Source organism: Xyrauchen texanus, chromosome 39, assembly GCF_025860055.1.
Source record: "Xyrauchen texanus isolate HMW12.3.18 chromosome 39, RBS_HiC_50CHRs, whole genome shotgun sequence".
Taxonomy (NCBI): domain Eukaryota; kingdom Metazoa; phylum Chordata; class Actinopteri; order Cypriniformes; family Catostomidae; genus Xyrauchen; species Xyrauchen texanus.
In genome coordinates this window covers 33,614,639-33,641,287 of record NC_068314.1, presented here as the reverse complement: position 1 = coordinate 33,641,287, position 26,649 = coordinate 33,614,639, and the positions used below count along the sequence as shown (strand labels likewise).

Below are 26,649 nucleotides of genomic sequence, written 5' to 3'. Positions count from 1 at the left end.
TTTGGAGGAAAATGGGTGAGGCTTGCAAGCCAAAGAACACCATCCCAACCATGAAGCATGTGGTTGGCAGCATTATGTTGTGGGGGTGCATTGCTGCAGGAGGGACTGGTGCACTTCACAAACTAGATGGTATCATGAGGAAGGGAAATTATGTGGATATATTGGAGCAACATCTAAAGACATCAGCCATGAAGTTAAAGCTTGGTTGCAAATGGGTCTTCCAAATGGACAATGTCCTCAAGGACACCTCCAAAATGGCAAAATGGCTTCAGGACAACAAAGTCAAGGTATTGGAGTGGCCATCACAAAGCCCTGACCTCAGTCCCATAGACAATTTGTGGGTAGAACTGAAAAAGCGTGTACGACTAAAGAGGCCTATAAACCTGACTCAGTTACACCAGTTCTGTCTGGAGGAATGGGACAAAAATCCAACAACTTATTGTGAGTAGCTTGTGGAAGGCAACCCAAAACATTTGACCCAAGTTGAACAATTTAAAGGCAATGCTACCAAATACTAACAAATTGTATGTAAACTTCTGACCCACTGGGAATGTGAATGTATATAATTCTCTCTTCTATTATTCTGACATTTCACCTTCTTATAATAAAGTAGTGATCCTAACTGACCTAAGACAGGGAATATAATCTATGATTATGTGTCAGGAATTGTGAAAAACTGAGTTTAAATGTATTTGGCTAAGATGTACATAAACTTCTGACTTCAACTGTAAATTAGCAATGTTTCACTAAGTGTCTTGAGTCCCTGCGCAGTCTTTAGGGGAGTTTTTAGGCAAAATATTTAGTGTATTGTGGCTGTTTATCACTATATTTCAATTTGGTTATATAAAATAAGGTGCTTTCTTGTTTATTGGTGTATATTAAAGGTGCACAAATCAATAATTTCTCTTGCACTTTATTTTATATTATGTGTACTTTCTGTATACTTACAGTGTACTTACACAAGTAAGTACCGAGTAATGTTAGGTATGGTTTAGGTTAGGGTTGGGGTTAAGTTTAGGGTTAGTACTTAATAAATACTGTAATTGTTGTAATTATACAGTATAGTATGTAAATGTAGAACAGTACTGTAAAATAAAATTCTTCCAAAGATTTACTCCTAATGAAATGAATTATAATTTTGATATACACATGTATAGAATTATGACCACTCACATGACATAAAGACTCCAGTCATATCAGTAACCTTATAACAGCTGCTTAAGTCTTTATGGAGAGGGTCTCCTTATGGGGGCTGCCATGTTATGATCACATGATCATGTCCTAAAGCTGCAATGTGGACCAGACCGGTTGCCATTGAATCAAAGTTCTGGCTATGAGAGATTTAGGTGTTCTGTATCAATGCTCTCCATACGATATTATTTTAATATCGTTTCGTCAGCGTACGAGCAAAGGCGTAATTCTTTATAAATGATGAAGCACATATTGATAGACAGAGGGTGTTTAAAATGCACTGAATCAAAGCAAGGCAGAAGGTTGGCAATGCAGGCAGTGCGGCTGGCAGCCTTTTAATCCATGCCGCTGCACAGATAAATCGGCACGTGTGCTTCATTTTTATCCCTCTCACCAGTTGTCTGGCCCCTGAGTAATGAGTGGCCCTGGGTCTTCTCGCAGATCCTTGGATATAATGCCCAGACTGGGAGATTAGGGAATCGACTGGGCTGCAGATTGAGTGGGAGAGTGCTGGTTGGGGTGCCAGGTGTATGTTAGGAGGCCACTCTCCCGTAGCTCCCAGGCATGGCTACACAGCGATGGGGGGGAAAGTGGAACATTGAGCAGGAGCAAGGACATAGAAGCTCAGGCCATTGGTGGAAATGCTTCAGCGTCGACATTGTGCCACAAGGACACAATGTGCTCTGCTAAATAGGTGGTGACACTGAATCCAACCTTAGCCCTGAATACCTTTGAGTTTTTTATAGTCATTCAATATATTCGCTTGACCCAGGCCGGCAGTTGGCGAAAGTACATATTTTCCCTTGCCACCAAAAAGTATTTTATTGTTGGAAAAAAGTTAAAAATGGGCCATGGTGCGAAAGTGTGAGTGCAAGACGATCGTCTCAATATATATATTATATAGTATACTGTATATGTAGTATAGTATTTTGAAGGAATTCAAAAGACTCGAGTCACAAGTTAATGACATACAGATAAACATCATCTGGAGTTCATTCACACAACTAAAAACTTCCAAGCTAGACATTTATTGAAACAATAGATTTTTGTGGTGTTTGATATAACTTTAATCTATAGAAGTTGCCAAAGTATTGATTTTATACAATAAACACCATTTTTTGTTTTATTTGTTGTTGGAAAATAAATACAAAAAATATTTGAATGGTTCTTTAAACCCTACTAAGATTGAAATCCTAGAATCCCCCCTGCAATTAAGTGAATTGGGACCATTTCTGAAGGGTTTAGAAGCATAAATGTGCAGTATGTAATATTATGGAAAGCAATTATATAAATTATTCTGTTAAAATTCATGGATTATTTGAGCTGTAAAGTTGTTTAAATATTTTACTGTCGTGATAGGCTTTACGTTCACATCGTCATGGCAACGAAGTTGTTTTATTGATTAGCCCCATTCAGTTCCATTGTTCCTCACAGTAACCCAGATTTGTGCAGTATTCAAAGAAAAAGAGGGACAAGTCATAATACATTTTTGTAATAATTAACATTATGCTACAAATGCAGTCAAGCTTAACTTCTTTTGAACCCTGAATATTCCTAGTAAAAAGCTGTTTAAAAAGATGTACATCATGAGTTGCTTGAAAGATAGTTATATGAGAGAGCTTTAATTTGTTTTGTTTTTTTGGTCATTACATTCTTGTCATGCTTTCATTTGGGTTATTTCGTGGTTTTGATTACTTTTATGATCTACTATTTTTCAAAAATGTGGAACAGGACTTTTTACTGATAGTGCAACTGCAGTTATTGGGATATTTCCATATTCCTTTTGTCACCATTTTTCCTTCTGAAAATGAAACAATGGCATTTTCCAGTGTTTTGGCCCATCTTTGAATAAAATTCATAACTTCTCCGCTCTAATCTGTATGAATAAAAAATAACAGCTCGACTGATGCATGTACAGCTTTTGCTTAGATTCCAAGATTTCTTTTATAGAAAAAGCTTTAAGTGCTGCCATGGTTACAAACTAAAGCACAGAAAAGGACTTAACTTTCAGCCTATACGTCCGTCCATAGGTCGTCTGTAGGTAGGTAGGTAGGTCGTCCGTCTGTCCATTGGTAGGTTGGTCAAACTTTTTTTAAGGTCATAAAAAAATTACTTGTGATCTTGGGAAAACAAGACAGAAACATTATTAAGAATGGTCTCTATATGGGCTTCTGCATGTTTAAAAACAGAAGTTCTTATTTTTTACTCTTGTCTGTGTAACGGGAGCGCATTCCTCACTTATGACTTTAATTTTTCCTCAAGAGGTGCACTAGCAACTGACGCTAGAGGCTATAGCCTTTAGCTCCTCGTTAGTGTGCTCGCCTCCCTTGCCAGCTGACACCGGTTTGAATCCCGCTCAGAGCGGGTCGAGCAGGACCATTTACAGTGGTGCTATGACCCGGATGGGAGTGAGATTTAAGGGTGTGAGTGTAACGGGAGCCAGCTGGTACATGATAGCTGTGCATGGTGTGTAAATCTCACTCCCCTGGCCTCAAGAGGCGCGCTATCAACTGACGCTAGAGACTGCAGCCTTTCACGGGCGCCTCCTATGCCTGAGACGCTGGTACGAATCCCACTCGGAGTTGGTCGAGTAGGACCGGTTACATCTGCGGGGTAGCAACATCAGGAGCAAGCATCCGCACAGGCATGAACCTATGAGGGAATTGCCACTAACCGCCAGGCCAGAGCTCCAATGTGATGAAGCATTTACTGACACATTTTTGTAAATTTAATTACTGCTGAGAATCACACCCTAAGCTCTGTTAACCAATCAAAACACTCACAGTTGTGTTTGGTTTCTTAATTGAGCTGTGCATTTTTAGCATCAATGCTAATGGTGGCAGTTTCTGATGAGGGGGATGCTTTATTTCGAGAAGGAATGCTTGGTAAAGACAAGAGGCTTTGGATAGAGATGTGACAATGCAAAGGACCACTTACTGGAGGGACTCACCCCATAAGGCCAAGAACACAGAATTGCGTGTTTGACTTTGATAGATGGACTCTACTATTTATGTACTCGCGTTCACTGGGAACTCTCTCCAGTTTGACAATGAAGCAGCCGTTACTCCATTCCATCCCTGTCCCTTTGCGTATGGGCTGCCGTTGCTCATGTGACCTGCAGCGACGCTTGGGTCTCCTGATTGAGCATACAAACCATGATTGATCTGAGGGGATAGTCAAACAACCGCCTGTCTCTTCTACAAGGACCTTGTACCCTGGTCACTAGTACGGATTTAGCTGGCAGCAAAGGTTGTGTTTGTCTTATTAAAACAGATTGAAATATCTGTTTGCTAGACACTGTGCTATTTAATCATTTTCAAACTTGCTTTGGAGAGCTGTTGGACGGTGCTTCTAGATTGGGCAAAAATGTTATGTGAAACTGAAATTAATGTGAAGAATTGTTGAACATAATTTTGAATTTGCTACCTTACAAATAAGCAGCATTTTAGCTAGGAAAACTTTTGGCGAAAAAGAACTAAATCAATGACATTTTAAGAATGTGCTATTCGCAGTCAGCCATGATTAATTTATTTAGCGAGTGAGGGTGTCCAGTATTAGGAGTTATAATTAGAAATGTCACAAAATATCGATATATTGATTATTGATCAGTGCAATGTTTTATCGATGCATGTTTGAGGCATTGCGCTGACATTTAAATAGAAGCCTAATTGCTATGCTTTCCAAATCACTTTGAGTTGGCCTTCTATTTAATATTGTGGGGTGTAATAGCTTTTTGAGACCTCAAGGTGATTTACTGTGATTTACTGTTCTTAAATACTGAAGGACAGGTTGATGTGGTGCAGGTGGCAGTCCGTAGTTGTAAATTGAATCACCATAAACACAAAAGTATCAAAGATTTTTGAACTTCTTCAAAAATGAACAGTGACATTGATGAGTTTGCTAGTTAGTGTATGAAACCGGTGTAAAGCGCAAACTGAACAATTAGAAATGGCGACATTTATTGTGCAATTTCTCTGTATGTAGCCTGTTTCTTTCAAGCTGTCAAACCATAAAAAAGACATACTTGTAACTGAAAATACAGTGTTTAGGCTATATGAAAGATATTGTGGCAGGGCGGAGGGCGGGGCCGGATCGTGATCGTACACACCTGGTCCCTTATCAGGCTAATCAAGCCTCTGAGAGGGATAAAGGCCGATGACAGACGGTGGTGCGACGAGAGAGAGAGATAGTTTATGGACATGTCCGTCGTGTGTCTCTCTATCGTCGCACTACCATCCGTCATTGGCCTTTATCCCTCTCTGAGGCTTGATTAGCCTGATAAGGGACCAGGTGTATGATCACGATCCGGCCCCGCCCTTCGCCCTGCCACATATATATACTGTACTTCGGCACATGCACACTATCCAGTTCTTTATATTAAGTGAATTGTTGCAATAACGGCGGCTGTGGCTCAGGTGGTAGAGCGAGTCGGCTGCCAATCGCAGGGTTGGTGGTTCGATTCCAGGCCCACACGACTCCACATGCCAAAGTGTCCTTGGGCAAGACACTGAACCCCAAGTTGCTCCCAATGGCAGGCTAGTGCCTTGCATGGCAGCTCTGCCACCATTGGTGTATGAGTGTGAATGTGTGTGTGAATGGGTGAATGGGACACAGTGTAAAGCACTTTGGTAACCTCTAATGTTAAAAAACACACTATATAAGAGCAGACCATTTACATGCTGCTGGCAAGATGCTCTAAAAAATATATATAATAATAAAAAACAAATCTGTAAAATGCTTATGCATTGGACACATCACATTTTTTCCAGTATTTTCTCAAATATTTCTTTTAGTCTTGCTCTACTTCAGAATCAATGTTGTTATTTTATTGTGATTAATAATGCATGCATTTTAATCCTTTGCTGGTTGAATGTAGCTCATGTTAAATCCTCTATCATATGCTGAAATATGAGTTAGCGCATGTATATTCTATATCATTGACTGCAGACTGTTGGAAATAAATCTTAAAAAGTGATAACTTTGATCTTGAAATATAACGTTTTGACCATTTATTTAAATATATCAAGTGCAGTCTTCAAATAGAATATTCTGATGTTGTGTGTGTGTTTTATTTTTAATTATTATTATTTTTATTGCACTCTTCAAAATACACTGAAAAAAATGGAAATTTGAGAAAACTTTATTTTTAAGTTTATTCAAAGTTAGAGATTTTTAACTTCTCTCAACATTTAACCAAAGTACATCACACAACTGAAAAGTTTAGCTATGATACTCCATAATCGTCCTTCATACAGTACAGTAAAACAATTTTTTTTAATCAAAATCAATCAAACAATAAAAGATCTGTTTATCCCAAGAGCTTCTTCCAGTAGCAGTCATTTGCATATGGCTGGCAGTTTAAAATGGTATGGGATACAAACACATTACAGGATAAGAATCAGCTCAAACAACTGGGAATATTCTGTTTTATTTCTAGTGCTGCAACATTTTATCCATACAGAGGACAGATCGATGAACAACTATTATTTAGTTTAATTATTTATGTAAGTTCTAACCACTTTTGTAAGACACCGGACAGCACAGCATGTGTTCTGTTTTTTGTTTTTTAGTTTGGGGAAAATGTGTCTCCCTAAGTGAGTGAAATCTGACAAAACCTCCCTCTGGGGACATCCTCATTTGGGAAAACGATCCATAAATAAAGCAAATGCTGTATACTAAAAGCACACATTTTTAGTATAGATTGTTAGTATAGTAATTATAATTTTATTACTTTTATTACTTTATTAATTTTATAATTTTATTAGTATAACTTTATACAGTATATTAACAATAAAAGTCTATTGTATTATTGTAGAGAGATAAAGTGTGAATGAGCTGGAACTTTAAAACACGACTCAATTTTCATGATTATGTGGCATGAATACGTGTTAATGAATACAGATGATCCATCAGCGTTAATGTTGAAAAGACTGTATCACCACGATCCACTGGGAAAAGACTGTGAATGTTACTTAATTTCCATTGATTATGCGATCATAATTGCGTAACCTATAAAGCGATTTCCACTGTGTAGGCTGCATGCTTGATGCTGGCACATGCAAATGTCATCTCGAACAGATGGGTAATCTAAAATGTTTTCATGTCTGTTTTTGAAGTAGGAATGCACAGATGTCATAAATGCTTCAACATTTTACTTTATGCCTGCCTACCATCACATTTCTGCAACTATTGACCTGAGATTTGTATATAATCGCAGTGGAATTCTTGAAAGAATTTGCAGAGCTGGAATCGCAAATGTTTTGGAATGGCCTTGGCCACAATGACTTGGATTATCATAAAAATTATCATAAATATAATGCATGCATAACATCAAGTACACTTGGGTATAAATGTGTGAAATTTGTATAAACTTGAACTAACAATGAATAATACTTATTAAGAATGAATGAATTAATGTTAATTTCAACATATATACTAATGCATTTTTAGAATCAAAAGGTGCATTTTTTAACATTAGTTAATGCACCATTAACTAACAGTAACTAACAATGAACAATTGCATTCTTGTTACCTATTAACAAAGATTAATTCATGTTAATGTTAATTGTTTGCTTATGATACCAAATGCATTAACTAATGTTAACGAAAGGAACCTTATTGTAAATTGTTACCTAATTTCTATATATCTATATATCTATATATATATATATATATATATATATATATATATATATACATATATACACACACAAACACACACGCACACACCTTTTTTACTTTATTTGCAAGATAGTATAATCAATTCTCAATAGCTTGCATAAAAGTAAAGATTTTAACTTCATAATAAATCCCTTAAAGGGATAGTTCACAAAAAAAAACAATTACTCACCCTCATGTAGTTCCCAACCCATATGACTTTCTTTCGTCCATTAAGGAGCTTTTAGGTTGAAGGTTAACCTCAGTCAGGATTCACTTTTATTGCCTGTTTTTCCATACAATAAAAGTGAATGGTGACTGAGGTTGTCAGTCCGTTATAACTACAGGTTGACCGATATAAGGGAATACTAATAAAAACAAACTAAATAAATAAAAAAGAAATTGGTAACTATCAATTGGTAATTGGTAATAACCGTTAGCTCCAAATGTTTTTCTGCTATATCGCTGATGATAGTTGCTTTTTGGAACTATCGATTAGCCGATAGTTACCATTATTCCCTTTTATGAGGATTTTAAAAAATGGTGCTCTGAACAGGTTTTTGAAATGATTTTAATGGATGGTGACTATTGGATAATGACTTTATAAATACTTATTTTTCTCTTTGTGACTCAGACCCAACTTTGGACTTGTGTAGTCTCTGGGGGATTTTAAATTGGGAGTTTAGTTCAAAACAGAGCACGGTTCGAAAGAAAAATTGGTAATGTGAAAGCTGTCATGCGGACCGGGGTGCGCACCGTGGTACAGAACCCGAGACTACCTGTAGGAGGTGGTCTGAGTTCGGTTGCAATGGCACTTTAGCACAATTCGCGTGAATGTGAAAGCAACTTGAACTCGGGTGCGCACTTGTTCAGGAAGTAAAGTAACTTGTGCATGCATTTTAGCCAATGACGACATCATTCGTTTCGACAACACACGAAGATCCACACATTCCTGAAAGTCCCAAAAAAGTAATGAAACCACCGTGACATACAAGTTCAATCAACACTATAAATAGTGTCTGTCTATCTGTCTATCTATACACCTTATAAATACTATTATAGGTTATAAATATAGGGTATAATAGATGACAGTGGTGATAACTTCACCTTGGACACGAGCGTAAGCGTGCAGTGTAAACAAAGATGCAAATTAATTCCTTGCTATCAGCTGTCTCCTCAAAAAAACACTGTTTACGAGCTGCAGCAAGGCGCCTTCCACTGGACATATGATGCGTTACCCCATTAAGCGCTCATATACGCAGTTGTCGTTCACTCTGCTGTGCATAATGACACCGAAAAAACAAAAAGTATGATGAGATGCGTTGTGTTCACCATGCGTATTTGTGATGACGTAAGATGAAAGCAAATGGACCGGGGTTCGATAGAATCAAGTGAGTGTGAAACCAGACCAACGCTGCGGGGGGCACCGGGAACAATCGGAATCGGACCGCAGCAAACGTGCCCAGTGTGAATGCCCCCTCAATGTCTGTGCCTGTCACAGTAAGGAAGTGGTGGTGGCGTAGTGGGCTAAAGGACATAACTGGTAAGCAGAAGGTTGCTGGTTCGATCCCCACAGCCACCACCATTGTGTCCTTGAGCAAGGCACTTAACTCCAGGTTGCTCCGGGGGGATTGTCCCTGTAATAAGTGCACTGTAAGTCGCTTTGGATAAAAGCGCCTGCCAATAAAATGTAAATGTAAGGAAAGAATAATAACATTCAATAAATAGATTTTTTCAGATTATTTGACTATAGGTCAAATAATTTCGTTATCAGCAAAATCGGTAGACCTCTAATTATCTCCTTTTATGTTCAATGGAAGAAACACAACCATCAGGGTTTGGAACAACATGAGAGCAGGGCTGGACTGGCAATCTGGCGTGCCGGGCATTTTCCCGGTGGGCCGATGCACTTTGGGGCCGATCATGGCAATTCAAGTTAGTTTAAATATTATTTTGTTAAATGTGATTATTGTGCCTACAGCCTTACTAATTCAAATAATTTTCAGCATAATTTCTCTACAATATACGCTGGAATCTGAACAGATCGAATAAGACACTGGCTTGGTGCCGAAAGTGGACATTCCATTTGCCATAATAGATATATGAGGGCATTACTGTTTGCATGTCACTTGAATGCACTAACTTTAAATTAACAGTGCACAAATATGCTGACTGCCCTTTTTTTTTTTGGATCTTGGCAGAGCTCAGCATATTTATGTCTAACTTGCATTTTGCGGGGAGCATAAAAAGACAGAAGCTGGAATGCAGAAGTAGAACTGTTGTCTCTGTCTTACAGCATATTTGCAGTAGGTTGTTTGCCTAACTGAGAATACGGGCTCCGAATGCTGCTCGTCTGCGACTTAGGCCAAAACAGACAGACAGATTGATTTAGGGATTAAGGGAAAGGGAAGGGAGACCGAGAGGATGAGAGAGACCACAAATGGCAAACCACAGAGAGTCTCAAGAGGACCAAGTCATACATTAATGCTTTCAAAAATAAAGGTTCTTTGCTCCACCTAATATTTAGCAAAGAATCTTTTTTGTTGTATAACCATTGTAGGTTGATTCCATTGAAAAGATTTCAGGGTCAGACTGAGCATCACACTGTGAATTCAGCGAAACTAGGACGAAAGTTTTGCTGTTGAAATCAGTCTGCGCTTACCGAAATTTGAACCACTGCCACCTGTGGCCAAAGCTGGAAGTGGTGTTGAACGTATGGGCACATGTGGTGGTAAAATCTAATTGTATTTTTAGTTGCAAATGATGTAATACAGTCAACAGGAATGTATATTTTTATTTTATTAACTCTAACCCCAAACCTAAACATTAAAAGTGGATTAAAAATGTCATTTTAGTTGATTTCCGTGTACCGAAACTTTCGGTAGCATCATGTCAATTTCCTGTTGTCAGGGCAGCGTTGAGGAAACCTGTTTGAAAGCAGTCATTATTTTTGCAATTCTGTTGCTGCTGATGTCACAGAAATGACATACTTCATATTTAAAAAAGTTAGTGCACCTGCCTCCCATTCCGGCAACACCGGTTCGAATCCCGCTCGAAGCGGGATACATAGAGAATGCTAAGTTCTTTAATGAAACTTGTAAAGTTTCTTCTATCTGTGAAACCCTTTTTGGTTATATCTTTTGGTTATACCCTTAATTTTTAAGACAGATCGTCATCTTAATTCAATGTTTTGTTTGTTTGTTTTTCTGTTCAATGCTTATACTGATATATAGAGAGCAGGAGAGATGGTTGTTCTAATGCTTCATTAATATTATAAAAACTTCACACACATTTACCGCTTCAGATTAGAAAGTAAAGTCTCGTTAACACATTTTTCACACTCTCTCCAGTGTACATGCATTACAGGAGATTTATGTGATTTTTGTTACACATTGTTATTTCCACCACGTCACAAATTCTGTATTGTGTGTAATAGAATTCTGTAGTGGTGGTTGAAATTATAATTATTTTTTTTACTCTTGCTAAGGCTAATTTCATAGCTAACCATTTTTTTCCCATTAGTTGGCACAGATTGATATGAAATGACACCCAATACATATATTCTGCTCACATGTGAAATTTACCTTGATTTTCTCTCTGTTTTCTTCAAACATAATTTCCAATGATGCCACAACTGTGGTACAGTTGTATTTTTTTGAAAACTTGACAGAAGTAATTTTCAGACAATAAATATTGAAATGTTTTTTTTTATTTCACTCTTTGTTTAGATGATCATAGGTTTAAAAAAAACATGCAATCATTTTTTATTTTTATAACAGGTTTTCATGGTGCAATATTGAAAGTCTGGGTCTTGGACAAGGCTAAACCAATACAATCTATTTGAAAGAAGGCCATTTGAAAAGTACCAAAAATAAAAGAAGTTCTGGTAAAAAGTTTCCAATTCAAAGTTACCTTCATATAACAAAAGGAATAAAAGTTTAAATCAAGCCCCTGAGACATGAAAGTGCCCGAAGCCTATTACTAATCTTCATGACAGAATATGAGACAGATCTAGCAGTAGAAATCAATTAAAGCTGTATAAACCTCTTTCCGACCACTGCGTATGGTTCATCGATACCAGGGCATCTGGTCACACTTGGCAACACTCTCCCCACACCCCCTCCATCAGAATCAGCACTCCAATCGCCGGTAGAGTAGAAGAGATAACGTCGACAGCCCACAGCAATTAAAACCCTTGAGTGCAGAAGCAGCTGATATGGGCTCCTGATTGCTGTCTATTCTATGGTGCATTAGGAGAAGGTAGATTAGAGATGTGTCATGCATCCTGAAGCTGAACCGTCTCTGGTCTCGAGCATGTCATTAAACAGTAAATCATTCTGATTGAACACGCGTTATCTCATAGCAACTTCATGACAAACTCAGTTCCAGCTCCAGGAGGCAGATCATCTTTTTAAGCGGCATAAATCAGCCATCATCCACGCTCATCACTCACAAATCCGCTTGTAATGCTCACAGTTCCCACTCGTTTCATCATAAACCCTTGAATATTAAAACCCCTTTTAACATATGAGGCCCGGGCTACTTACGGTTTCCCGGTTTGTCTGCACCTGTAACCCCAACTTTGAGCTGTAAAGGAATTTAAATAAAGAAAAAATCATGATTTTCATCGTGTTTGTTAATTACAGAAAACAAAATTCTGTTCTGGGTCTCTTAATTGGTTGTCAAACAGGACTGCTCAATCTGAAGTGCGGTAATTCATTTGATTGCATGGGCATTTGAAATATTCTATCTCAAAAATAAAGCTTTTGATTTGTCTTTAGTTTGTTTAATGCCTTTTATTTAAAGAACAGATTAATTTGGAACCTTTATTAATACACTTAAAAAAAAGCTCATAAATATTAAACATGGTTAGCCTCAAAAGAACTCATTAGAGTCAATCGTTGATTTGACAAATTGTTTTTAATCAGTATTAAGCTTACATAAATAATAATTTCCCTGATGTGCACTGGTTTATGGTCTTGAATTGTAATGCTTATATTTATAGAAGTGGTAAGAACAACAGAGATGTTGGTTATCATTATCAGCACCATCTTAATTTGGATATCAGCAATCATAATTTAAGAGCTTTTTATTTATTAGCCGACTATAATCACTTCAGTCATTTGCAGTAATGCATTGCTCATTATTGCTCTTGTAATCACTGTAGGAAAATACCCATTGTTACCTAATGAGAGAAAAAATACCAATTGTCCCGGCAAACTTTACTGAATTAACTGAGTAATTAAGATCTCATTTGTCTGTTGTTTTCTTGTGCTGCTGAAAGGTGTGTGTAATATGAAGTTTTCTTTTTTAGCTTATCATTCTGGTGCCAAAACGGCAACAGAACAAGAGGCAATCAAGAAATATTTACAGTATCAATGGATGCTCTTCTGAAGCGTTTTAACTGCATAGTGAGAACAATTATCTCCTATTCTTGAACTGGGTGTGGAACCTGAAGAGGCACACTCAGTGTTAAAATAGCTCATCTGCATTCCGATAGATTCAGCCAATGAACATACAGCCAGTTTTCTCTGCTTTTAAGACTTATTAAATGTGTTTTCAAGAATGCGTGGTTCATGATTGGTAGATACAGTATTTCCCCAGAAAACCTCAATGCCCCAGCATTACTTTTGATGGCATTTTACACTCTAGGTCTGTTAAAGTTGCGGTGTATCATTAATGTCTCTATTTTTACCCAAAAGGAATTGCAAAATGACAGAAATTACTGATCTATCCATCCACCGATCCATCCATCCATCATTCTGAATGTCTGCCTATCTGTCCATTCTCTGTATGTCCATCTGTCCGTCCGTCCATCCATCCATCATTCTGAATGTCTGCCTATCTTTCCATACTCTGTATGTCCGTCTGTCCATCCATCTGTCCGTCCATCTGTCAGATGGTCTGCCTGTCTGTCCGTCAATCTATCCATCCATCCATCCCATTCTTCCATAAGGTTGTCCATGTAAATACAAATGTGAAATATTTTTAAATATATTTTTAGTTTGAAACACACGTGTCATGTTCCTAGATATCTTTGTGTCCATGTTGGTTTCATATATTTTTGGAAAAACATTTAGGCTATACCACTACAAAAAAGAATAATAAAAGAAAGAAAGAAAATATGTAATGACTTTAATTGCTGAACATAATAAAGACATTTATAAAGAAAAAATATAAACACCTTTTATCTTTTATTCTTTAAAACACAAAAATTCTTGAGGCTCTATATTATTTTTTATTTATTTTATTAAATAATTTATAAAAAATAATAAATTATAATAATATAAATAATTATAATATATAATAAATTATATATATATATATATATATATATATATATATATATATATATATATATATATATATATATATATATATATATATTTATAATGTTTTTTTTCTTTTTTTTTTCACTATCTCAAAGTCAGACATTCTGTTGTCATATGGGAATTTTTTTTTTATAAAATAAATAAATTATATATATATATATATATATTTTTTTTTTTTTACATTTTTTTATATATATATATATTTTTTTCATGAAATGCCAACATTTCTTTTTCAAGAATTTCAGCTTTGATTATACTTTATTTGAATACATATATCTATTTATCTATTTATTTTTAAGACAAATGTTGCCTTTATACAGTTTATATTGTTAAATACTTTAAATTATTTTGGCTACACATATTTCTAAAATAATATTATAAGTGTTTAACACATTTAAAACTTGATTTATGTTAATACATACATCAGGTTTCTTTTGAACAGTTTAATGGTGTACATAACGAGTCAATGAAAAAAAAAAGGAAATATAGCCATTATTTTGAATTCGGTGATTGGAAAAACAAAAGTTTTCTTTGTTTAAGAAAGTAACTTTACAGTAATTAGTAATGAGATTTTTTTTCCAATTAGGTAATCTGTTCAGTCAGTAATCTGATAACCATTTTTGAGTAATACTGTAATTAGTTGTTTGTAGTGAGTTATCTTTTTAAGGAACTTACCCAACACTGTGTGACACCACAATGCAGACTCCAGTCACCAGATACATTCAGGAGAAAAAACATCTTTATCAATCGTCTATAGAACAACATGTCTGAGCTTTAAGGGCCTTGTGGCCATGCTTCTTATTGTTTCTCAAGGCCTGTGCTGCTTTCTCAGCATTAACACTCACATTTCATCTCCTCGTTTCCCCAGAGAAACAACAGGGCTGCTTTGTTCCACCCTGTATTGTCTCATTTGAGGTACCATGAAAGTGCTTAAATTTTTTTCTAATGTCACAAATCAATGGGCTGTTTATCCCACTCATAGAGGAACGCTTGTGAAACACCAAGTCGGCCATTCCTCTCGTCCTGGAGACATTTGCTTCTCCATTGATGCCTAGAAAAGCCATTACCATTAATCACACCAAATAATTACACAGAGCGCAATCCAGCTCAGTCCATCTCTTGAGTTGTGTTCAGTTTTCTTGTTGTGCCTTTGGCAGATTACTGTTATTAATGGCAAAAAGGCCACTTTGTAAACTCTCATTAGATGTTATTTTAATGGTGAGACTGATGGATTAAGATGCAGCAGAGGCCACGCGTGCTTCTACAACCAGTTAATACGAGCCAATTACTGTGACATATTCGGCGGCTTCAACTCCCTGCTTGTGTTTTTTCAATGATAGTCAACTTGGTCACGGTTCATTTCAAAATGATTTTAACACTCAGCATTTTGCTGCGTAGACCACTCTATACTTAGCCATATTTTTTCATCTCAACCACTTTCGAGGCTATATCTGTGAGCATTGGCGTATGCTTGTTTTTATTAATTTGCAAACTCAGTCGTTGCTGATGTGTTTTTCACGAGACGTTACAGTAGATTCATAGCTGGCACTATTTAACCATGACATAGTAGACAGCAGAAGAATGTTATGAGCACGGTGGAGATGTCTCACTGACATTAAGCAGTAATATCTGTCCTGAAAGAGCCTCCAATACATGGGCTGGTTGAAGGTAAAGAGCAGGCTATAAACAGGTCTGTCCCTGGCTTCCTCTGGGCAAAGGCTTATGTGAGGATCAATACAATGCTGCAACAAGCCAGAGAAACAGAATGTACTGTAAAGCCTGTTCAGCTCAACTTAAGCTGAACGAAACACAGAAGCAGACACGGTTGTTCAACTGTATTGGATATCGTTGGACATCGAAGCTTGAGGTGTTGTAATAATTTATGATGTCTTCCTTGTATGGGGACTGGAACCTAAGCATCAGCATGATTATAGACAGTCTGTATACTGACCATCTGAGGTATATTGCACTAGGGGTTATTGCACAACCTAGTCAATTAGTTGGACGCGGTCCATGCCGACTACTCGTGAAACACATGATTTGGCTATTAAAAATTAATAGTTGTGTAAACCCTAAATATGTAAACAATCATCAAAAGTTCCAATTAGATTAAATAATGGGAGTTATGCTCTTTAGGGCTGTTTTGACATCAGAAAGATTGCTTCTTTCTGACTATTGGGAAGATCCAGGTGTGAAGATATAAAGGATGTGTTTACCTGTCACAAGGTGGCTGAATCGAGCTGATTTTCCCAACAATCGTGGACAAATCAGGTGTGAAGTTGGGGTGGGAATCAGACACTAATGGCGCTACTACAATGATTTCCTTTAGCACATACAGTATAAAGCATATGACTTTTACACCAATACATTCTAATGTTTTCCTTTCATAAACAACTACATTCACAAGCTTATTTGAATTTGAACTAGTTGCACGAAGGGGCACCCATCCTGAAAAGCACGCGAGTTGACACGTGAACCGAAAGTGTCGTAGGAACGCCTCAAAATGATGCAGTTGGTTCAGAAATTGTGTTTTTCATCTCACATTTTCTTTTCTGACTCTATCAGTTAGGTTTATGTTTAACCTCCTAAGACCTGAGTGTGACTAACAAAACCAAAACAAATCTAGAGCAAATAGTTTTCTTAAAAATGTATGTCCACTTATGGACAGTGGGACTAAATCGTAAAATTGTAAATAATACCAAGCTATAGAATTTTGTTTCCAGTTATTCATGTTTTTGAGAGGTTATAGACATTACAGCTGATTGTCTATAAAGCTGAATAAATAATTCTGATTCAAAGTAATGGGCATCATTATCAAATCACTGCCAACGATGTTGAAACAAAATTTTGCATTATACAATTCTGAATCTATATAATGATTATCAATGTCCCATGTCTGCCAAACATGTTGACTTGTCCAAAAATCAGCTGCAGCCTGAAACTGAACTTTTGGTTGGATTTATGAAGTGAATGCACTTAATTTGCTTAGAAAGATATAGGATGCACCCTTGCTCTCTATTTAGTGAATGACTTAACCTCAGGTGTGCTGTCTGTCTGCACTGGTCTCAGAACAGTTGGAAATTAACCTTATTTTTATTCTAACTTCATATAAAGCCAAAATTTGAAATTTATTCTAAATAACTAACATGTTTTTTCAACTTTTAAGGGAATAAGATTTAATTTTCCACTTATGTGTACTTAATCTTCATCAGCGTGCTAATGCGCAAACAATTTATGGATTGTTTAAAGCAGCATAACAAATGAATCTAGAGACGCTACTCTTTACAACCAAATAGTTTTCAATTAAAAAACGTAAAGAGGTTTCTTACTAGAGGCACTTTTGTTGATGCTGCACCCTTTTAAGTGCTTTAGTAAAATCGACGTCATGCTTTTGTGTCACATGCATGGCATGGCAGCTCTGCCGCATTGGTGTATGAGCGTGAGTGTGAATGTGTGTGAGACCGGGTGATTGAGACTAAGGTTAAAAAAAATCACTATATGTACAGACCATTTACCATTGAAATGACAATGTGGAGCCTTGTGAATTGGTATTCAGATGGTCTAGATTCATTGTAATTATGCATTGCGTATAGCGAAGCCAATATACAACGGCCACACATGTGGAAGATGGATCGCATGAGGTTAAGGTTTAGGGAAGGGAGGTCGGTTTGGTTGATTTAAAAATCAATAGTGCATTAACCTTTAAAACCTCATCTGTTTGGGTGAATATTTAACTTGCCTTTAGCACCACACCGTGGACAATTGACCTTTAAAATGTTGCTGTATGTGTAATGAACCAGGTAATTTTTATTGTACAAAAATGTTGCCACTGTCAAGTAGTTTTCATGATGCCATGCTGGATATATGGGTCATGATTTAATAATATTGTGATTCTTTATGTTTAGAATACTACGATTAAAACTGTGATATGTTGTGACCTTTTACTCGCTTGTATCTTTATTGGATTTTGGTTCTTTGTGCAACAGCTTCCTACTTTTCTTCATCATAGAGCCATAGAAGTTGAGCAGGGGTTTTCAAACTGGGTCCAGGAAACCTCTTCTAGGGGGTCCAATGAAAATGTGAGAGATTTATTTATATTTTTATTTCTTTATAAATGTAACGTCTAGCTGTTTAGAGGTTCAGACATTCTTACAAATGAAACAAGTTATAGACTTGAACTCAATCTGAGTTTGCATTTTGGTTGAATAAAAATGATTGATTGCTCGTTGATCTAATGTAACATATCATATTTGTGCTTAGTCTGTTTTTTCACAAAATTATAAATGGGTAGAATATAGCTAAAAATATTAATTCTTGTCGTAGAGAATCGACCAGCCTGATCTCATGAAAATTTTGGGACTATGGCTACATTTTTGCAAAATGATATTACATTGGTCATGTCACATATCTCTGCAGTTTCAAGGTGAAATGTCCACTGTGAGGCACTAAAAGCGAGTTAAATGTTCTCCCAAACAGATGAGGTTTTGCTCTACTGAGTTTTAAATCGCCTAACCGATAATGTCATAAAAGCAAAAACGTAAATGCTGAAGCAACCACATCATTTTGTCTTTCTTCTTTGACATTTAAAAAAATTATTTAGCTAAAATGTAGAGATGGCAGCGCTTGATTATTCGACCAGGTTGGTATCATCACAGTACCAAGAGGTAAATTTCCCAATGCTCTAAAATATCGATTTTTCCCTTACATTTAGCTTGAAAGTAAACCCTTCTTGGTGATATGGACATGGTCTGAAAGGGATACAGATAGAGTTATGTGCCAGGAACATTTAATTATTATTATTTTGCATTAATATTTAGCAGTGCCTTTCTGAATGCCAATGTGACCTTGGACTAGACATTGAACGTGTCCTTCGTTCAACTGTAAACAATGCACTACCTTGAGTTATGATGAACGCCGACTTGTTAGCAGTCCTTGCTGTAAGCCTCATTAGTATTTTCATTTAGTTTTCGACCTAACTATGACAATGAAGACAAATCATATTGGGGAGAATTCTTGACTCTTAGTCTCTGGCAGAAAGTTGAATGATGGTGTACGGATGGTGTTATGAGGTTGACTCAATTACCTCAGAGGCGTGTGCTGCCACGCATGATGTAACGTAGCAGTTAGGTAGAAATTGAACTGCCTGTGTGGTTAACTGTTACGTCAACACCCAAGTTTAGTTCTAGCGCAGCCCTCTCATCATTACTGCATGTAATTGGGAAATCCAGCCACGGTCTTTCCTTAAGCTAGCACCAGTGGAGGCTTTGTGGTTTAGCCAAGTCTGACCACTCACCCATATGTGTATTTATTGGAGAATCAGTGAGTCACTCAAAACTACAACAAAAAATTTTGTTTGCCAGCTGTCATTTCTTCTGTGAAGGATCATGAAAAGGGGACCTCTGGCTTGGACATTGGTAGAGGGAAATGTGTTTGAAATATGCACCGTGCAGGCCCAAGGGCGCAGTCCATGTAATGAGCTATTTTGCAATCCCACAGCTCATGGCTCTTTCCATATCAGTAAGTCATGCAGTATCATGCCATCCTGCTCATAGCGATTTTTCACAGAAATTTTGCATGCAAAAACAAAGGTAGACAACTGCTGTCTAAGGATGTGACTACCATAGCCGTGATCGTGGTGCTTCTCTAATATTCTCATGCGAGTGGTCATTTGAATTTCAAAAGAGGAATGGTTAACAATGCAAAAAAAAGGTGTCAAAAAGAAGAGATGTTGCATCAGTGTCCTTTGTAGAGCACTTGTTGTGTGTGAAAATCCCAGTAGACCAGCCCATCTGACGCCAAGAATCATGCTTTGGTCCAAATCACTGTGATCAAATTTCTCCCCATTCTGATGGTTGATGTGAAAATTAACTGAAGGTCCTGACCCGTATCTGCATGATTTTATGCTCTGCACTGCTGCCACGTGATTGGCTGATTAGATAATCGTATGGATGATTGTTGGTGCCAGATGGGCTGGTTTGAGGATTTTCACGCACAACAGTCTCTACAATTTACTCCAAATGGTGCCAAAAACAAAAAACTTCCAGGTGAGCAGCAGTTCTGTGGATGGAAACGCCTTGTTGAAGAGAGAGGTCAACAGAGAATGGGCAGACTGGTTTAAACTGACAAAGTCTACGGTAACTCAGATAACCTCTCTGTACAATTGTGGTAAGAAGAAAATTATCTCAGAATGTTATTATATTTCCTTATATTTTTGTGTGTGATTTAAGTGCCCAAAGGGGACTTATGGAGTGCCCACTTTTAGAGCCCAGTGAAAACACACACACACACACACACACACACACACACACACACACACACACACACACACACACACACGTTGTGTTTCCATGTTTTATGGGGACTTTCCATAGACATAATGGTTTTTATACTGTACAAACTTTATATTCTATCCCCTAAACCTAACCCTACCCCTAAACCTAACCCTCACAGAAAACTTTCTGCATTTTTACATTTTCAAAAAACATAATTTAGTATGATTTATAAGCTGTTTTCCTCATGGGGACCGACAAAATGTCCCCACAAGGTCAAAAATTTCGGGTTTTACTATCCTTATGGGGACATTTGGTCCCCACAAAGTGATAAATACACGCTCACACTCACTGTGTGTGTATGTGTGTGTGTGTGTGTGTGTGTGTGTGTGTGTGTGTGTGTGTGTGTGTGTGTGTGTGTGTGTGTGTTTTCACTGGGCTCTAAAAGTGGGCACTCCATAAGTCCCCTTTGGGCACTTAAATCACACACAAAAATATAAGGAAGAATGTAATTTCATTGGATAAAAAAATCAGCTGTTACATGCATATGTTTGCATACCTTTTGCTGAATGTTGAACAAGATGTTTATAATTTTTAAGAGGGACCATTACTTTGGTTTGATACTTTATTACAGCTTTTAATGCAAAGACATAAATCCATTTTAAGTCTTTTTTTATTTTTTTACATTTGATATACTATACATACGTTATATTCACACAAATTGCAAATATAATTGCAAAATATGTACCCCTAAACAGCAATAACTACAATACTGTTCTATATGTGCTGTTTTCTTTGTTCTTTTTAGTGATGATCTTCAAACTCTTTAAGTAGTTTATTTTAATGTCAATTAATGATTTGATATATAATAAAAATGACCACATATAAAATTTTTTTTTTACCAATTTCTCCTAACGTGCCCTTTCAAAGCTCTTTATGGGACTATGGGTTCTAAGTGGATGGGATTTTATGTGAGAACCTCAGCTTCTTTTAATGACCTGTAGCTGTTGAGGCTTATCCGTTCAAATCTCCTTCGGCGTAAAGATCCCTCGAGCGTGATGATTAAATTAAGAATCTTTAAAAAGCACGTCGAGGTGCAGCTAAACCTCAAAGAGAAATCTTCACATGTTGCATTTGGCAGACCACCTCAAAGTGAGGATCCAGGCCGGTATGGTCATATGGTATGGACCATATATGATGTACAAGCTCAGGAGACAAGAATCTTGGTTTAAACTGATCTAAATTAGCCTTTGTAGTTTGGGAATGTATCTATGTAATGCACAATTATATATATATATATATAAGACTGTAATATTGAGACTAATTTTTATAATCTAAATCCCAACAGGAAGTAAAAACACAATTTTCCAAAATAGACTTTAAAAGTTAAGAATCGAGCAGAGTTTTAGCCTACCTCCTACTGTTAATTACATTTGTAGTGCTTAAATAGAACTACTTCATGTTCATTTATTCACTCCTGTGGTGACACCTCCACCTAGGAGAAACAGTGTTTTTTAGGCATTAGGCATAAAATAAACTCCACTGCATTTCAGGTGTTTTTATCATTATTGTGCATGTAGTTTTCATGACCTCCTATTACATAATTGAGAAACTACAGGGAATTTCTGAACTTTTAATATTGATTTGTCCCAACACATGACTATTAAAATGTACAAGTGGAATAAAAGTGTTGATTAAAAAGATTGTGATTAATTATAGCATCTAAAAACACTCTTCCTTATACAAATATACACCGATCAGCCACAACATTGAAACCACCTGCCTAATATCATGTAGGTAAAAACAGCTCTGATCTGTCAAGGCATGGACTCCACAAGACCTCTGAAGGTGTCATGTGGCACCAAGACATTAGCAGCAGATCCTTTAAGCCATATAAGTTGTGAGATGAGGCCTCCATTGATCGGACTTGTTGGACCAGCACATCCCATAGATGCTTAATCGGATTGAAATCTGGGGAATTTGGAGGCCAGTCAACACCTTGAACTCTTTGTCATGTTCTTCAAACCATTTTGTTTGCAATGTGCAGGGCACATTATCCTGCTGAAAGAGACCACAGCAATCAGGGAATACCTTTGCCATGAAGGGGTGTTGTCTGCAACAATATTTAGGTAGGTGGTACATGTCAAATGAACATCCACATGAATGCCAGGACCCAAGGTTTCCTAGCAGAACATTTCCCAGAGCATCACACTGCCTCCGCCGTTCTGCCTTCTTCCATATAGTGCATCCTGCTGCCATCTCTTCCCTTGGTAAATGACACATACACACTAAGCATCCATGTGATCTAAAAGAAAAATGTGATTCATCAGACCAGGCTGCCTTCTTCCATTGCTCCATGATCCAGTTCTGATGCTCACATGCCCAATGTAGGTGATTTCGGGTAGAAGGTCGGTGGAGGACATGGGTCAGCATGGGCACTCTGACCAGTCTGGGGCTATGCAGCCCCGTACGTGTGTCCTGACACCTGTCTATCATGGCCAGAATTACGTTTTTCAGCAATTTGTGCAACAGTAGCTCTTCTGTGGTACCGGACCAGACTGGCTAGCCTTTGCTCCCCACATGCATCAATGAGCCTTGGGCACCCATAACCCTGTAACCGGTTCACTGGTTGTCCTTTCTTGGACCACTTTTGGTAGGTACTAAACATTGTATAGTGGGAACACCCCACAAGACTTGCCATTTTGGAGATGCTCCGACCCAGTCGTCTAGCCATCACAATTTGGTCCTTGTCAAAGTTGCTCAGATCCTTACGCTTGCCCATTTTTCCTGCTTCCAACACATGGAATTCAAGAACTGACTGTTCACTTGCTTCCTAAAATAGCCCACCCCTTGACAGGTGCCATTGTAATGAGATAATAAATGTTATTCACTTCACCTGTCAGTGGTTTTAATGTTGTGGCTGATCAGTGTATATGTTTTAACCTAAAATCATGACAATGTCGATTTGTCAACCACCCACATAGAGTTTGATTTCAGCCATCCATCTATGATGAATATCCCTTTATTTTGGACCCAGGAAATGACTCCATTTCAAGATGGCAAAAGCCTTAGCGAAGTTTGGGAGAAAGTCATTTCTTGGGGTTCAGGCTCCATCACAGTTGTGGAATTTTGAAACGAAGAGAGGTTGCATAGGTGCAGGAATGTGTTCCTGTCCTTTCGCCCTTATTTCCCTCGTTTTTCGTGGTGAGATGGTCTGTCTTCCTCTGAGATAAATGTACAGAATTGCCTAGTCAATTGTGTCAGGCTGACATAGTGATAAGGCCCTGGCCAATTCAGTAAAGAATTGAGCTGTTTTGTCTCACAAGGGCTTATTGAGACCTCAAGATGGACAGATCATTGAAAAGCACAGAATTGCTCTGCAGAATCATTTTGTTCTACGTGCTCTGAGGCATAATGATTACAAAGCAATGCACATGTTGACACACTTGTTTAAGCACTCAACAACAACTGTTGGGTTGGGCAGAATGCATAATTCACAGAGAGAAGCTTAAAATCATTAAATGTACATTGGTCTAAAAGCTCAGTAGGACATGCACGTTCCCATCCATTGTCGATATACTTACCAAATATCATACGTGTGAATATTTTTGCAATGTATGTTGTTCCATTGCATATTTAAACAACCTCTGACTGTTACAAAGCCATTTTTGGTCATTGGTCTTGTAATTTATATTTTTTCTAAGCACATGTATATGCAGTTTTAGCAACATTAACATGAAAATAATAATTATATAATTAGTAAATGTTTAAACCAGTGGATTTTCGTTGAAAAAGTAATTGCTGAAATCTACTAGAGCTCACAGCTGATTGGTCAGTGTTATCTGCACAACATGTAGAATGTTGTCTTCAATGGGATTCAGTTTTGGAATAGAAGTGTTTATTTTGGTCACATTATACATACATTTTTGCATATATACAGTGAAATGTATTTGTTTTCACATATCCCAGCTAAGCTGGAGTCAGAGTCGCCAAGATACGGCACCCCTGGAGCGGATAGGGTCAAGGGCCTTGTTCAGGGGCTGGGGCTTGAACCTCTGACCTCCAACCTTCTGGTCAGTAACCCAGAGCCTTAACCACTGAGCAACCACTGCCCCATGTATCACTTAAGGCACTGCTGCGCATCACGTCTCATAAACCGTGTCCGGTGTAGATAGAGTGCAACTGTGCTGAAAAATCCTGGCTGGAAACAGTTTATTATAGTACCATGCAACAGTAAAATAAATAGACAAATAAAGTTTTTTCCCTCATTGATGTTCTGAATCTCTTCAACTTGCCTCTATCCCCTTTCAATGTCTGCGGTAAGAGAAGTATTGACTGGTTTAGATGGATAGACTGTGCAGTCATTTGGATCCAGGCCACCTGCTAGGCAGATAGAGAGAGTGCTCACTCGAGCAGGACATTCCCATCTTTATCCTAAAGAGGCAAGATCTCTTCCATTTGTCATTCGTGTCTGCATCCCAACATTTTGATAAAGTGCTTTTCAGTGTGTCGGAAATGTGATCAACTTTGTAATTGCACTCATTAGCTCACTCAAAAGGGAGCACAATGTGGTTTGTTGATCAGGAATTATCCAAAGAATGAGCATATGTGAATTAGACATTCAGTCTGATGCAGAGAAGGACCATTTCTTTAAGAATAGCATATTATTGTTAATTAAATGTGTCACAAAACTGCATTTGAATATCAATAAAAGGGGAATGCAATAGTTAATGGAATAATTCACCCAAAAATTACAAATGTATGTAATTATTTACTGGCCCACATGTTGTTTCAAGCTCGTAGGACTTTCCACATCATACGACAGCTTCAAAAGACTTGGATTATAGTGACCGGGTCATATCAATTACATTTACTGTGACTTTATGGTGTTTTTAGCGTTTTAGGGCTTGATAGCCCAGGGTCATTATATTGCAGAAGAGCCGCATGTTTAATCGAATGTTTAATGTTTAATCAAATTAATTAAATGGCACATCGACTAATTAATCAGGTAGCTCACCTGATAGGGCATAGGACTTAGAGTCAGAGGACCGTGGTTCAAGTCCAGTCATGACCACAAGCTAACAGGTGACATTACAGAGTCATAGAAGCAGAATGAAATTATGTGGTTGGTTCAGAAAATGTGATTTTTAATTTTTCTTCTGCATTTTAAAACACTAGTGGTTAGGTTTAGGTATTGATAAGTTAAGGATGTCAACGTCTCATTTATACAGTATTTTAAAATACTATTGGTTAGGTTCATGCCAAAGTTTTACGTTAGGGAGTTATGTTTTAAAAACGTCCATCTAAAATTCTACTTAAAAGCTCATCTGAATGCAACACCATTTTACTAGCTTTTGGCGTTCCCAGCTGGACATTTCACTGGAAACATGCAGTCAAACGTACTATACAGCACATACATTTTGCAATGTGGTCATGTTCGCGTAAATTTCATGAGATCAGGCTGGTCAATGTACACATGCATCAGACGGATGCTTTTGGAGCATCTCACTTTGGTTGCATCACGTCATAAACACAGTGTTTTAGGTCGCGGTGTCAAGTTAAACGTTGTTCGAAACTACAGTTAGAAAAACACATCTTGAGATCCCTGTGTTCGAAATTGCTTTGTGTTTGAACTCATAGAACGCATTCTCATCTTTGGTGTCTAGCTCAAGCAAATCTGAGTGTGGCTTGTTCTCTGTGCAGCTGCGTGTTGCCTTAACAACTGGAGTTCTGCTTACTACCACCTGCTGAAAACAGGTGGTACTTCAAGCTTGAATTGCTCCAATCTGGGACCATGATTATTTGCATAATTTTTTTGTGTGCTTTTTTTCCCACTTTATTTAATTAATCACACATAATTAACTTGTTAAGTGTAAACAGCCCTAATTAAAAAAATAAATAAAATGTGTGTGTGTGTGTGTGTGTGTGTGTGTGTGTGTGTGTGTGTGTGTGTGTGTGTGTGTGTGTGTGTGTGTGTGTTTCACAGAAGAAAATAAAGTTGTACTGTTTTGGAAGAACGTGAGGGTTTAAAAAAAAACATAATTTTCACCATTGGTTGGAGTCACTGCCTGATTGCGTGTTATACTTGTGACTAATAGAAGTTAGCTGAAGCTTTAGTTTAATTGTGGGGTGGGGCTGCTATAGCCAAGCTGACTTGGAGACAAAATTAAACAGATGGCAAAGTGTCAATGGCTTAAGTG

General features: G+C 37.5%; 1 protein-coding gene across 2 annotated transcripts in view; it reads left to right on the top strand.

The window, feature by feature from the left end:
• The window catches only part of LOC127632838 (immunoglobulin superfamily member 21-like), a 302,623-nt gene that overhangs the window by 94,748 nt on the left and 181,226 nt on the right, over nt 1-26,649 (top strand). The gene's annotated exons all lie outside the window — the stretch shown is intronic.